At 39.1% G+C, this 14971-nt stretch overlaps 1 long non-coding RNA gene across 1 annotated transcript in view; it reads right to left on the bottom strand.

The window, feature by feature from the left end:
• LOC111156755 overlaps positions 1-14642 on the bottom strand; it is a 64620-nt gene extending 49978 nt beyond the window's left edge. Inside the window, exon 1 of the long non-coding RNA XR_002641252.1 lies at positions 14551-14642. This is a non-coding gene — a long non-coding RNA (uncharacterized LOC111156755). The remainder of the gene's footprint in view (positions 1-14550) is intronic.
• Positions 14643-14971: the final 329 nt, after the last annotated feature.

The raw sequence follows: 14971 nt of genomic DNA, 5'->3' as shown, positions 1-14971 counted from the left end.
CACAAAACAAACTGAGGGTTAATGGGGGGAGGGGGTTGGGGGGGTGGGATTATGGACATTGGGGAGGGTATGTGCTATGGTGAGTGCTGTGAAGTGTGTAAACCTGGCGATTCACAGACCTGTACCCCTGGGGATAAAAAGATATTATATGTTTTAAAAAAATAAAACTTAAAAAAAAAAAAAAGTTTTAATCAAAGTGTAATCAGGTGAGATGGAAAGTCATTTTGGAATACGTGTGGGGCCAGGGTACCCAGGACAAGAAGAGACCTGAATGAGGAAATTCATGAAGATCTGATGTTTCCCAGAATAAACTTTGTTTACTTTCAGCTGATGGAAAACAAATAAAGACCAGGCCAAATTATTTTTGTCATTCGGTTGCAAACATAGATGACACTGAGTACATAACTCCCAAGATGTGTCCCTGTGTGTACACTGCCAGCCACCACACAGGGCTTCCCTTGCAGTTTATTCAACAAGAATCCAAGATCCTGGAGCTGGATGTGATTTTTCAAAAATCACCTAGTCCAACCTCCTCATTTTCAGAAGAGGAAAGCAAATCCCAAAAAGTTAAAGAAATTGTGAAAGATCGGATCTCTAGTTAATAGCTAGAATGCAGGTCCTCAGAAACTTCTTGCAATCTTACTTTTATTTTGTTCATGATCCCTCTGTATAATTTTAACATTAAGAGCTTCACAGATACACTAAATGGGGTTTACTTATATAAGGTTGCTGACCTACATCTCTGTTTACTCAAGATGTTGCCACCCACTATTTTTTTTATAACAAGTATACCATGACACTAAAGAATTAATCATGGACACAAAAGATAGAGTGACTATGGTTAATTTTATATGTCAGTTTGATTGGGCCACAGGGTGCCTAGCTGTTTGGTTAAACATTATTCTGGGTGTTTCAGCGAGGGTGTTTTAGGTGAAATTAACATTTAAATCATTACACTTAAATGAAACAGATTGCCCTCCCTCATGATGGGTGGGCCTCATCTAACCAGTTGAAGGCCTGAATAAAACAAAAATGCTGACCCTCACCCAAGTAAGAGAAGAATTCCTGCCTAACAGTCTTCAAACTCAGATATCAATTTTTTTTTCCTACCATTGGACCCAAACTGACATACCAGCTTTTCTGCATCTCCAACCTGCTAGCCTTCAGATTAAAAGCACACCAGTGAATCTCCTGGTTCTATGGCCTACAGACTCAAACTTTCCTAGATTTCCAGTTTGTCAATTTACCCTACAGGTCTTGGGACTTGTCAGTCTCTCGAATCGTGTGAGTTAATTCCCAATAATAAATATACCACTCAATGAATAAATGAATATCTTATTGGTTCTACTTTTCTGGAGTATCCCAATACAGTGACCTTTCCTAATGTTTTTATGTTGTGTCTCTCATGTACCTCAAAATACACTTTCAAGGAAACTTATGAGCTTTTGCCCAGCTGTCAATATAAACCATTAGGTACCACCACCATAGTTCATATACATTAAAGAACAAAGGAGTAGAATGAACATGAACTCCCAAAAGTCATTGCTAAAATGAATACTGTAATATTCAGGTTGTCTTGGGTAGCCCATCTGAGAAATATGGTTAGATTAAGTTCTTGGACTGATAAAATTTTATTACCAGATCAGAAGTTCTCTGGGAAAGAAAGTCAGGCTGGTGGTGATTGGCAGAAAATGGGAAGAGAAAGAAGAGTCTGATAAAAATAGCAATTACCAGCATTTATTTGGTGCCTACTGTATTCCACACACTTTACAATCATTTATTTATCCAACAGATATTATCAAGCACTTCTAATGTGCCAGACATTGTTCAGGGTGCTAGGGATATAGCTCTGTGTAAAGAGACTTGATTTTCTGCTCTCATGGATCCTGCAGTTTAGAGAAGGGAGATAGGCAAGTAACAAAACTGGTGGAGAAAAATAAAGCAGGGCGGAGGGAGAGGTAGTATGAGGTGGAAAGTGTTATCACTGTTTGGGTTGTCCGAGAAGACATTACCAAAGCCAAGGTAATACTTGAGACTAGAGCTAAATGAAGGAAGTCATATGGAGCACATTTTTCAGGCATGGGACTCAGTAACTGCAAATGGCCAAGGCAGAAGGATGTTTGTATACTCAAAGAACAACAAGAAAACCACTGGGGCTGGGGCTGAGTTTTTAGCAAGAAAAGAGCAGTAGAAGATACAGTCATTAAAAATAACGATGAGCCAGATCATGCAGAATCTTGAATGAGAAAGACAGTAATGGTGGTATAAATGAGATAACTGAGGCTGAGTGGTTTGTAATTTTCCCACAACTTAGCTGGTAAATGATGGAGCCTAGGATAGACCTGTGTATATCTATCTGGGTCTAAATCCTTTACCCTTTCCATTTCATTATGTTGTTTCTCCAGAAAAAGCTTCAAGCCTCTCCAGTAGTTTTGCGTAGCCCTAGTATAGTATTTTCAGTAAATATTTGTCTTTTTTTTAAAAAACCCAATATATCACACATCCTTCCTCCTTGGAGGGAAATCCCCATTGTGAGTCTTGGCTTGCCATAGTAAAACCAAACCACCACACAGTCCTTCTCCCTAGCCCATAGCAGCTGGAGTTTAAAACTATAGATGATAGCATGGGACCTGGATCAACTTGATGACACTACCCTAGACTTTGAGCCTTGAGGGTGTAGTCCAAAAGGACAGGGTCAGGTGGCCGTCAGGGGTGTCTAGCAATGCTGGTTGCAGGGATCCGGCAGAGGCAAGGGCCAGAGGAGTACTTTGACCAGAGGTGCCTCCAGCAGGACCTTGGTTGTATTCCATCATTCCTCCCATTTTCTTAGCCTGATTTCAGCACTGCTAACAATGCTGCAAGCCAAAAGAGGTGAGGGAACATCTCCTTCAGCTCCAGTGAGGTACTCCTGTTGGGAAAAATTGTGCAAAACTTTGGAAAGAAAAAAAAGATTACCAAGTGTCGTCTTTAATGTATCCATTCCCAGCTATCCCTGCCTTTTATCGTTTTTGAGCTATTTTACAACTCTGTAATTTGTAGAAAGCTGAAAATAATGCAAATGATTCTTCTCCATACAAATGCAAATTAGTTGTGTCAGATAGAATGCATTCCCACTTTCCTGTAGCATTGTGTAGTAGTTTAAATTCACCTTTCAACCAGTTGTAAGTTCTCATCACACTCCCTCAGTAATTAACGGGTTAAAATCTGAGCTATGTCAAATCTTTTCCACATTCTTTAGTTGCATGTATAGAAATGTATGGTGCATTGGAGTTTTTCAACCAGTGACATCTTACTGGTTTCCTTAACAATTAGTAAATTAAATAAAATCCATGATGCATTTTCATTTTATATTTGTATCAGAGGCATGATTTGCCACTTAAAAATATTATTCTTTAACAATAGTGAATAGGAAAATCATATCACTGTCCTGTCTTTAGCTGGGAGCTCTCTTCTCCTGACCTCCACCTACCACACACAGCCATGTATGTACTTCAAGAGACAGGAGCCCCAAATGCTGGCCTTAGCTCTCACCTTAACCAACTATTAAATTCACATAGCCTCCCTGGGCTTCAGTTCCCTCATCTTTGAAATAATGAGGATGAATTCAGTATTCTTCAAGATCCACCTCAGTTCTGGAATGCCTGGGTAGCTCAGTCAGTTAAGTGTCTGCCCTCAGCTCAGGTCGTGATCCTGAGGTCCTGGGATCGAGTCCTACATTGGGCTCCTTCCTCCTCAGGGAGCCTGCTTCTCCCCTGCCTGCCACTCCCTCTGCTTGTGCTCTCTCTCTCCCTCTCCTCATCTCTCTGATAAATAAATAAATAAAATCTTCAAAAAAAAGAGATCCAACTCAGCTCTGCCTTCTCATGACTGACTATGTTACATGCCCTTAGGTTTTCTCCCCACTATCTTTTGTGAGTTTCTCATCCCTTTTCCCAGGTACTGCTGTATATATTTCCCCTTTATTTCACTTTCTGCCACAGCATGCCCTATTTTCCTCTTCTTGCTTTCTCATGGTTCAATTCCTCGATACTCATCTTCCTGTCTCCCCACATCTCAATAAACACACACATGAATACAAACCTCTTGTGGGAACCAAAAGACAATAACAAACTTGTAGTTATTATAGGATTACATGGAAGAAACAAGTAATTTCCACTCTGCTTTGCCCTTAATCCCTCCAAAGGAGCTACCTCAAAATAAACAAACACTTCACTGAAAAACAAACTAGTTGAACAAACAAACCACTTTGATCTCACTATTCAGAGGTAGGTAATAATAGCACAAGAGGTGGGCTTTCTTTTTTCTTCTCCATTCCCCTTGCCAGAACCACACTCAGGCTTCCCCAGCTGGGTGGGGAGAATGCACATTCTGAGGATGACTCTGTGGCTTCCATAGACAACTGGTCAGGCCTCCATGCCAGAACTCAGGAGTTCCAGATTCTCTCCCAGCATCTTTGAGATCAGGCATCCTCAGGGAATCTGCTCTTACAAAACGCATTCATGTGCGATTTTCTACCAAGTTCCATTAAGAAATCAAATGGATCTGGGGCGCCTGGGTGGCTCAGTGGGTTGGGGCCTCTGCCTTCAGCTCAGGTCATGGTACCAGTGTCCTGGGATCGAGCCCCGCATCGGGCTCTCTGCTCGGCAGGGAGCCTGCCTCCTCCTCTCTCTCTCTGCCTGCCTCTCTGCCTGCATGTGATCTCTGTCAAATAAATAAATAAAATCTTTAAAAAAAAAAAAAAAGAATTCAAATGGATCTAAAGAAAAGATCCAGGAAGAAAGCCAAATTAGATTCTCCAAAGAGTTGTTTCTAGCAGTCATTGCTGGCCAGTGTGATGTTCTTTCTGAGCTTTCTTATAGCTTATAGAATGTCATGGGGTGTTTGGAGGTTGAAGGGATTGTGCCAAACAGAAAGGCAAGAAGAACTTCCAGGCCAAGGATATCCATGTAGGACTCTTCAAAGGACCCCTGTAGTTCAATGGCTGCAGCAAGGGGGCTTTGTAGGGACAGGGAGCGGGGAGGGAAGAGGATGAAGAGGAGGCAAGCCACGGAAGATAAGGTGAGAGCTAGATTACCAGGGCCACACTGCTGCCTATACCACCAGGAAGCTCCCAAAAGGAAACCTCTGTCAGATTTGCCACCTTATTAGTTTATAATTCCACAAAACGTCGCAATGGGACTTCTGAAATGTCCCCATTTGAGGTACTCATTCAAACCAACAGCATTTCCTCAGAGACAAATACTGCATAGTCATTTGACCCTAAATGTTTGCTGAAAATAGATGCGTAGCTGGGAGTTTTTGTTTTTCTCCATGCAAACATATGTGAGCGATTATCTTTCTCTTCCCACACCTCACCTTCCAGCAGCAAGAATACATGGAGCAATCATCAGTAAAATAAACAAGCATAGTTGCAATAATTCCAAATACTTTATGGTGCATTAATGACCCAGGAATTTGGTTGGAGGAACATGATCATCTTCTGTCAAAGAATTTCAAACACATATTCACTTGACTGATTTCGGTCTCCTAGGGATAATCTGGACAGGTGATTCTTCAGCCACCCTGTTTAATGACTAGCACTGGGGAGGCATGGCTTCCACACCTGGTGAACTTTGTTGAGGAGAAGCCTAGAAAGAGGAACTGCCACTTTGATAAATTCAAATGGTTGCATGAATCTAAAATCTCCTGTTCCAAGGTACAACCAGCCCCGAACAGACTCAAGAGAGCAGGTTTGCCTTTAACGTGCTCCCACCTCACGCGCACCTTCATTCTTGTTCTGTTCCTTTCCTACTGAGACACACCAGGCATCTTAGTCAGCCAAAGCTGCCATAACAAAATGTCATAGACTGGGTGGTTTAGCAGGAATTTATTTGTCACAGTCTGGAGCCTACAAAGGCAAAATCAAATTGCTAGCAGGGTCAGTGAGTGGTGAGAGCTCTCTCCACTTGAGTAGCAGACAGCTACCATGGGGCTACATCTTCCTGTGGCCTTCTCTCTGTGCTCAGAGGGAGCAAGAGATCTCCTCCTTTTTCTAAGGGCACTAATCCCATCATAAAGTCCCCATCCTCATGATTTCATCTAATCTACATACCTCCATTGACCACAACTCCAAATACCATCACATTGGAGGTAAAGGCTTCAACATAAGAATTGAGGGGGAGGGGGACACAAATATTTAGTCCATAACATTCCACCCCTAGCCCCTCAAAAGTCATGCCCTTTCTGCACACAAAACACATTCATTCCATCCCAATGGCTCTATGACTCTTAACTCATTCCAGTGTCGACTTCTAAAGTCTAAAGTCCAAAGTCTTATTTAAATATCATCTAAATCAGATATGGGTAAAACTTGAGAGATGATTCTTCCTCAGGCAAAATTCCTTTCCAGCTGTGAACCTATGAAATGAGACAAGTGATGTGCTTCCAAAGTACAATGGTGGGACAGGCACATTTCCATTCCAAGAGGGAGAAATAGGAAAGGGGGAAAAGTGGTGGTCCTTAACTCTAAAGCCTAGCAAGGCAAATTCCATCAGCTCTTAAGACATGAGACATCCTCTTTGGTTTAACAGCCTGCACTCAGAATTCACTGGGACAGCAGTTCCACCTCTAAGGCTTTGCCAGACAGGAGTTGCACCCCAACATTTAGAGTTGGGGGGAGCTCCTAATGTTCCATAGGTCAGCTCTACTCCTGAGGCATGAATGGGATCTTCTTGGTACAATAAAAAAACAAGAGAGGTAGGCCTACCCTTTGAAAATGAGGAAGAGAGAGACTTGCCTCTGGACCTCTGATGGTTGTGGTAGTCCTCATGATCTCTGGATCTCCTTCTGGGTCATTCTTCCCTTTCCTTGAAGAATAGCACACATTCACAGCCAACTAGGTCTATTATCTTGTCTTATAGAATCCAAGAACTCTGGTAGCCTTTTTTTCATTTTGTCCCATCTCTAACCCTTCAGTTCAAACTGGCAGTGTTTCTTCTATAATCCTCTAACTTTTATCAAGTGATAGTACATTCATTCCCTTAGTGTTCTTTTCAGAACATGCTTTTTGTCATTTTTTTGCAATATGGACAGGTGAGAATTTTCCAAATATTCAAGTTCTGGTTATTTTTTACATAATAATTCCTTCAGCAAGTCATCTGGCTCTTCTCTCATTTTACCCTTCTCTCACATCTCTGTTCTCTCATTCTTCAGTCAGGGGGGTCAAGCCACTCCTTCTACACTTTGCTTAGAAATCTCCTCAGGTAAATATCTAATTTCATCACTCACAAGCTTTATCTTCCATAAAACACTAGAACATAAATTCTTTGCCACTTCTTAACAAAGATCACTTTCCCTCCATTTTTTAATAAGATGTTCCTCATTTCCATCTGAGACTTCCCAGAATCATCCTTAATGTCCATATTTCTAGCATGTACCTCGAAACTCTTCCAGCCTTTACTCATTTCCCAGTTCTAAAGCATCTTCCACATTTTTAGGTACTTGTTACAATAGCACCCCCACTTCATATATTCATATATAATTTTATATATATATATATATATATATATATATATATATATATGAATGATATGGAGAGACTGATTGATTAATTGGTTATAAGTAATTGGCTTGTGCAATTATGGAGACTGAGAAGTCTCAATATCTACAGTTGGCAACTTGAGAGACAGACCCAAGAGAACCAAACATGCAAGTTTCATTCTGAGTTCAAATCCAAAGGCTGGAGAAGACTGAAGTGCCAGCCAAAAGACAGAATTCTTTCTTTCTCAGACTTTTTATTCTATTCAGGCCTTTGACAGATGGGGTGAGGCCCACTCATACTGAGGGGGTGAGGGCGGCTGGCAAACAATCTGCTTTACTCAGTCTACTGATTCACGTGTTAACCTCATTCAGAAACATCCTCACAGATATACCTGGATAGAATGTTTAACCAACTGTCTGGGCACCTCAGGGCCAGGTCAAGCTGACATATAAAATTAAGCAACACACAAGTCAATTTACCTTGAGCTGATTTCTCATCTTTTCCTCACATGTTTTACCATAGCTTTTCTTGTTTCTCACAATTTTCTGGCTTTGTCCAATAATCGCAGTCTTTCAAAGAGACTGCTTGATTCCCCTAAAAATTACTACATAGATATTGATGAGTGCAAATGACTTAACAATTGTTCCACCTATTGCATTTAACTTGTACTTAAGAAAAAAAATTTCTGTTGTATTGTGGTAAAATACACACAGCATAAAATTTACCATGTTAACCATCTTAAAATGTACAATTTAATGAGATTAAGTACCTTAACAATATCACATAGCCATCACCACTATTTATTTCCAGAACTTTTGCAACATCTCAAGAGGAAACCCCATACTGATTCCCTGCTCCCCAGTCCCCAGCCCCTGGAAACCACTAATCTGCTTTCTGTCTCTATATATTTGTCTATTCTGGGGATTTCATATAAATGGAATCATACACTATGTGACCTTCTGGATCTGGCTTCCTTCACTTAGCTAAAGAGAAATGTTAGAAGGTGAAAATGGAAAGTAGAATATATTTTGTGACATAAACATTTGATGTATCTTTAAAATTACACCAACTTTCAGGGTGCCTGGGTGGTTCAGTTGGTCAAGCATCTGCCTTCCGCTCAGGTCATGCTCTCAGGGTCCTGGGATTGAACCCCACCCTGGGCTTCCTGCTCAGTGGGGAGCCTGCTTCTCCCTCTTCCTCTTTGATCTCTCTGGCTCTCACTCTCTCTCTCAAATAAATAAATAAAAATCTTTTTTAAAAATTACACCAACTTTCTATTTAACTATTTTATTTTACCAAGATTTAGGGAACTCATCTGTGATCTATCTCCCCCAGACATTCCACTTAATGTTATTCTTTCTTTCCATAGAGCTTTAAGGCAGCCAAACACAAGCTAGCATCAAGCCAGGAAGGAGACTGTGAGGACATTTCAGAGGGCCCATCTCCCCCAGCAGAGAGGCCTTCCTTCCCTGCAAGTGACCTGGCAAAACCATGGGAGTCATAAGGTCACACAGCCCTGAGGGACACAAAGATGTTTGTCCCCTGACACTTTAGGTCTTGACGAAAATAAAAGCAAGCACATCTCTGGCAGCAGAGTAAATTATTCACGGGCTTTATTTAAAAAGACAGTATTTATAGGAAAAAGAAATGGACACCATTTCAATTTCCAAAATCATTTCCAGAAAAAGAACATTCCTAATCAAATGTGAGTCAAAGATACTGCCTTCACAGTTCGCCCAGCATAGCGACTGAATTATCAAAGGATCCCAGGTTTGCTTGGATACTGGTTTCTACAATGTGGGTAATTTGAAAGGATACATAGCTTTACTGGGAATGTGCTACACAGATGGCCAGCCCAGACTGCAAGTCTGCTAAGTTTTATGGGAAACGAGCAGTTTGGCAGACCCCCAGTCTAAAGGGTTTGAGAATGGCATGCCAGCAGGGCTCAGGCCGCAGGAGTCGTTCTGAAACACTGAAGCCTGGAGGCCCCACTTGAGGGTTTCAGCCTGCGCAGGAGATTTTATGTGCTACAAGCTCCCACAGCTTTATTAGGTCTAACGAACCTACATAAGCAGAAAGCTTTACTTTTTCAGATCTTCATTTTTACTCAGTTCCTATTTTTATTAATAACCAAACGCAAAGAGGTTGTAAATATTTTTAGTCTTTATTTCTATCCTGTTACTATTTCTATTTTTGCCGAGATCAAAGTCTAGATTCATCCTCAAATGAGTTCATGTGCCTTTCCTGCTCCTGTTTCAAAATACGGACTGCGTAGTCTTTATAATTTTATTCCATGATGACTAGCTTAGATTTAATCATATACACAAGCCTCGGTAACTCCATAAACAAATCCATGTGAGGATAAAAGAAAGACCATAGGCCCAGTCTTGAGTACAAAAGCCTTTATAGTTTTCTCCTTTTTAGAAGTTTCTGAGGTTTGTAACTGAACACAGTGGACTCTGGTTAAAAATTCATGATTCTTTTTTAAATAACACCATTTCTCTTTTTATGGATCTGTCAGTCCATAAGGATCCCTATTTAACAGCATAAATATTTACATTCAAAAAACATGACTACAAGGTGAGGTCACTGGATTTTAACAAATACACCTGAATTTATCCATACAAATAAATGATGTCTCCCTTAAATAGGTAGCAACATTCCAAGGATATTGCTATTGTTCAAAAGGATTTTGGAACTTCAATGAGGAACTGCCTTTCTTCACACGCTGAGGGAATTGCTTCAATTATCCTTAATGGTTAAAAATATATGTGTGTTTCTCATCAGTATAAACTTCATTTTCAGAAACAACCAAATCACTCAGTAAAGCAAACGGTAATTAACTGGATAGAACTGCTTTAGCCTAAATAAGAAGTGACTAAAATATAAGAAGACTAGCTTTTTCTTTAATATGATTCCTTAATTATTTTCAGTGGTAATTCCAAAAAAATTTCCTAAAATATTTAGAACAATAGCAGTATAGTTGAAAGAAGTATCTAGACCTCCAAAGCAACTCCTGAAAAGGAGGACTTTCCTGTGAATATATGGAGGATTTGGGTTGTGGGTTTTTTTTTTTTAAGATTTTATTTATTTATTTGAGAGGGAGAGAGAGACAGAAAGAACATGCGTGGGGGAGGAGCAGAGGAATAAGGAAAGGGAGACGCAGACTCCCTGCTGAGTATAGAGTCACCTAGGCAGGGCTTGATCCCAGGACCCCCAAGATCATGACCTGAGCTGAAGTCAGACACTTAACCAACTGAGCCATGGAGGGTTTGGTCTTGTTTTAAGAAAAACAGGCTATCCTACTTGATTTTCACAGAAACCCATGTTAACAATGACTAGATTTGGGAGTTGGCTGTTTTTCAGCTTATGCCAGGATATAATCTAACAATTTGATCTTTGGAGTGAACAGAAGGGCAAAATCCAAAATACCTTAATAGAACTCTGCTTTTATGATATCTTCCAAAACAAAATGTTCATATGGCTATATAATCTGAAAGTCAATGTATATGCTAAGCCTAAGAGATAAAAGTATATTCAATGTACATATGGATATTAACAAAATATTCAAAAATTAACTCTGCTCTTTAGAATTTATCCTTTTGGTTTCAAAGTGTTATTTTCCAAAGCTAATTTCTTTTTTTTTTTTAAGATTGATTTTATTTATTTATTTATTTATTTATTTATCAGAGAGAAAGAGAGAGAACACAAGCAGGGGAAGTGGTAGACAGAAGGAGGAAGAGGCTCCCCACTGAGCAAGGTCCCCCCCCCCCCCATTGTGAGACTCATCCCAGGACTCTGGCATCACAATCTGAGCTGAAGGCAGACACTTAACCAACTGAGCCACCCAGACATCCCTCCAAAGCTAATTTCATTAAGCATGTTTATGATTGGGTTGCAAAAATAGAATGTACTAGAATGTTGGGCACTGTACAAATTGATTTAAATGAGTTTTGTATGTCACCCACATAGAGATAAATAATATAGGTAAGTCTGTATTTTATTTTTGTATTTCTGTTGATGAAAGGGAGAAGGAAATTCTTGTATGCTGGGCACCTATTGTACACAAAGACTGAACAGGTTACTAATTTAATCCTCTCCACATCTCTGAAGTAAATACTTTTAGCCCCATTTATAGGTGAAGAAACTGAGGCTTGGGGAATTTAAACAGCAGAATGCTGGCATACCACTGGAAAGTAGAAGAAACGCACTCAGAATTAGCTGACGGGGGCAGAGAGAAAAGTCAAAGATCACACTCCTGTGGTTTTTTTTTTTTCTCCCCCCAAAAACTGATGCTATCATTCCACCTAATTTTTTTCCATTGATCTCAAAATTCTTTGCCATAATTTTCTGCAAAATGAAATAGTGCAATTACCTCCCGATCTGGGAAAATAAAATATTCAATGAATTTTTATTGAGTTATTTATATAAGGAACCTTTGGAAACCAGTTAAGTGCTTGAACCGGTTAAGTGCTGGGTGGGAGATATAAAAATAAAGCAAGCTAAATGAAGAACTGTTGAAATGAATAAAGCAAATGGAAAAAAAATCATGATTCTGAGTTTAAAAAAACACTCGCAGCCTTAATCATCTATGGAGGTTATAGGTTAAAGATTTAACTTAGGAAAAGGATAAAGAGGAGATCCTTCAAATAAAACATAAGAGGAAGTTGAGAATCAACACCAGGGCATTTCATTTGACCTTAGAGACATATTTAAATTGGTGACTTTTTTTGTTTTTAAGAGTGTTTCTGATTTGTTGTTGCTGTTATTGTTGTTAATGGCCTCAATTTTCCAGTAATCTCCTAGTTTTATTCTGCCTAGTGAAGCTTGTTCATTTTTACCTTTTATTTTCTTGTTCAGCCCCTACTGACTAATAATTTGAAAGGAAAGAAAGTAAAATAAAGCACCTGGTTTAAGTAATGATTTTTTTTTCATTATCCTGATGGATAACAATCCATTTTCCAAATAAATACAGGCTCTATAATTTACTAATATTTTGTGAGGTTCTTACCTTATTTCTGCAGAGTTTCATTCTCATTGTCTTCTGTCTCTCCATTCATCACCCAAAATAACACCCCCCCCAAAATTCTAAAAGGGATTAAAGCTCAAGTGATTGATGTTTTGACAGTGATGTGGCCAAAAAAATTATCTTATCTAGAAATTTTGACTTAATATGTTATCTGAGGAGCTCACAAAATCTCAAAATAAATTGCATAATTCTGGCTTTTTTGGTTTGTTTTCTATAAGTCTGTGTCTGTTTCTAAGCTAAAAGGATATACAGAAACTTGTATGCATTGTTCATCTTAAATTGACATCTTATGAAGCTGCGCTGAGTACAGAATTTTCTTTCACTTCAAAGGGCAGACCACAGGGTACACAGAAAGAAGGAATTGGGTCCTTCCAGCCAAACACTGCCCTCTGGCACTCATACTCAACTCCCCTGGGATAGAATAGGGCAAACTCTGGCCCCTTGTAGCCCTAGGTAACATTTCCCACAACCCCTGACTCATAAATATTGACGTTTGGGAAAAACAAGAGCAGAAAAGAAAAAAAGAGCTTACCCCAGAAAAAAGTTGTTTTCAAGTTGAAATGGTCATATATTTTCTGAAGCCTGATTTATATCGAAGATACTAATATAATTTTAAATAAAATATATCTCATCTTAATACTCAAAATATAGTCTTATCCATCAATAGCCTGAGAATATAGAAAACAAAATTTTTGACAGAATTTTAAAATGTATTTTTCCATCCAGAAAATGGTTTTAACTAACGGACTGGGTTGATGCAACTTTTTCTAAAAGTAATAACATAACAATGTTCTCAGAGAAAACCTTTTTTGCTGGATATCAATTTTTAAATAATTGTGAATTTAAAATTCTTTATTCTCAGCAAAGTCTTTTTTTTTTTTTCCTCTTAAATACTTGTCTCCCCCACAACCACCACCCCAGGCTTCAAAAAACAGAAATAATATTGCTAGCTAAGACCTAAGAGAATTCTTCACAGACCCAGCTTATGTTTTTCCACTGTGGAACTAGAGCACAACCTGGTGGTCATTACTGTCTTTACAATGGTTTATGCCTGTGAATGACCAAAATTAAAAGCCAAAATAAAAGAATGCCTAGAAAATAGCCTTTTAGAAAATAAAGAAAATAAAGTATCAGGAAAAAGAACTGTAGAGTGGCACTCTTAAATCATAATTATGATAGATCTCCTGATAGTTTCTAAAATAATATACATGAAGAATGGTTTAGTAAGGTTACTGATGAGTCTTTGACACACACTGATGCAATTTTAACTTTCATATATTTTCATAATCCCCCTTTTTATGACTTTTCCAATTGTGTCAATAATGCTTCAAAAGCAAAAGCATTTAAGGGCAAAGATATCTTTAATAGGTGACAAAGTAAACTAAACATTTTATCAGCCGTGGCAGAATTCTTTTCTGCTTTGTGCCACAGGTAATAAGCACCATCAAAAGACCAAAAAGAAAAGATGTACTTGTCATAGGAATTTCCTTAACTGTCAAATTTTAGCCAACAAGAATCTAGTCAAGCAGGCTCATTTCCATTCCTTTTTTTTTTAAGATTTTATTTATGTATTTGAGAGAGAGCGCACACAAGCAGGCAGAGCAACAAAGGCAGAGAGGGAGAAGCAGGCTCCCTGCTGAGCAAGGAGCCTGATGCAGGACTCTATCCCAGGACCTAAGAAGAAGGCAGACATTTAACCAACTGAGCCCACCCAGGTGCCCCAGACTCATTTCCATTCTTAAAAGCGTTCTTAGAATTGTTTCCTCTAGAAGCAAAGACAATTTTATATGCTTTTCTTTCACAGCTAACAATACCATTGATGCAAGACCTTATGGACAAAATGGTGATTCACAGTATCTATTATCATTATGTGTTTTTAGAACTTTACATTCATTCTCTTATTTAATCCTTTTAATAACCCTATGAAATTAATGATCAGTATCTCCCTCTTACAGAGTATGACACTAAGGCTTAGAGATATAACTTGTTCAAGGTCACTCACCCAATGAGTGACAGAACCAAACCCTTCTCCAAGGCCACGCTCAGGCTCTGGCACATCATAGGTCCTCAAATATTGGTTGACTCAGTGAACAAAAACACCTGTTAGAGGATAGTAAAGGTAAGCCTGTATTAGATCCAGTCCTTTGACTCTCCATCTGGTCATTTATTCAACAAGGTTTAGACATACTTTGACTTTTCTCTTGCATCCGCATGCAGTTGTACTCTTCTGAACCTGCAAAGTGCCTTCTATTTTCCAGAAAAGAATAAAGCAGCAGCAGTACCAGGCCAGAGACAGCTAAGCCTCACACCTGAGCTGTTTTATCCATGAGGTACTAACAGGATCTCTATAGTTTTTATGCTACAGATTCCTTTGGAAGTCTAGTGAAGCTTCCGGAACTCTTCCCAAAATAATCTTATTAAAT

Source organism: Enhydra lutris, unplaced genomic scaffold (assembly GCF_002288905.1).
Source record: "Enhydra lutris kenyoni isolate GAN:26980312 unplaced genomic scaffold, ASM228890v2 scaffoldscaffold3, whole genome shotgun sequence".
Taxonomy (NCBI): domain Eukaryota; kingdom Metazoa; phylum Chordata; class Mammalia; order Carnivora; family Mustelidae; genus Enhydra; species Enhydra lutris.
This window is presented reverse-complemented; position numbering and strand designations above follow the sequence as displayed.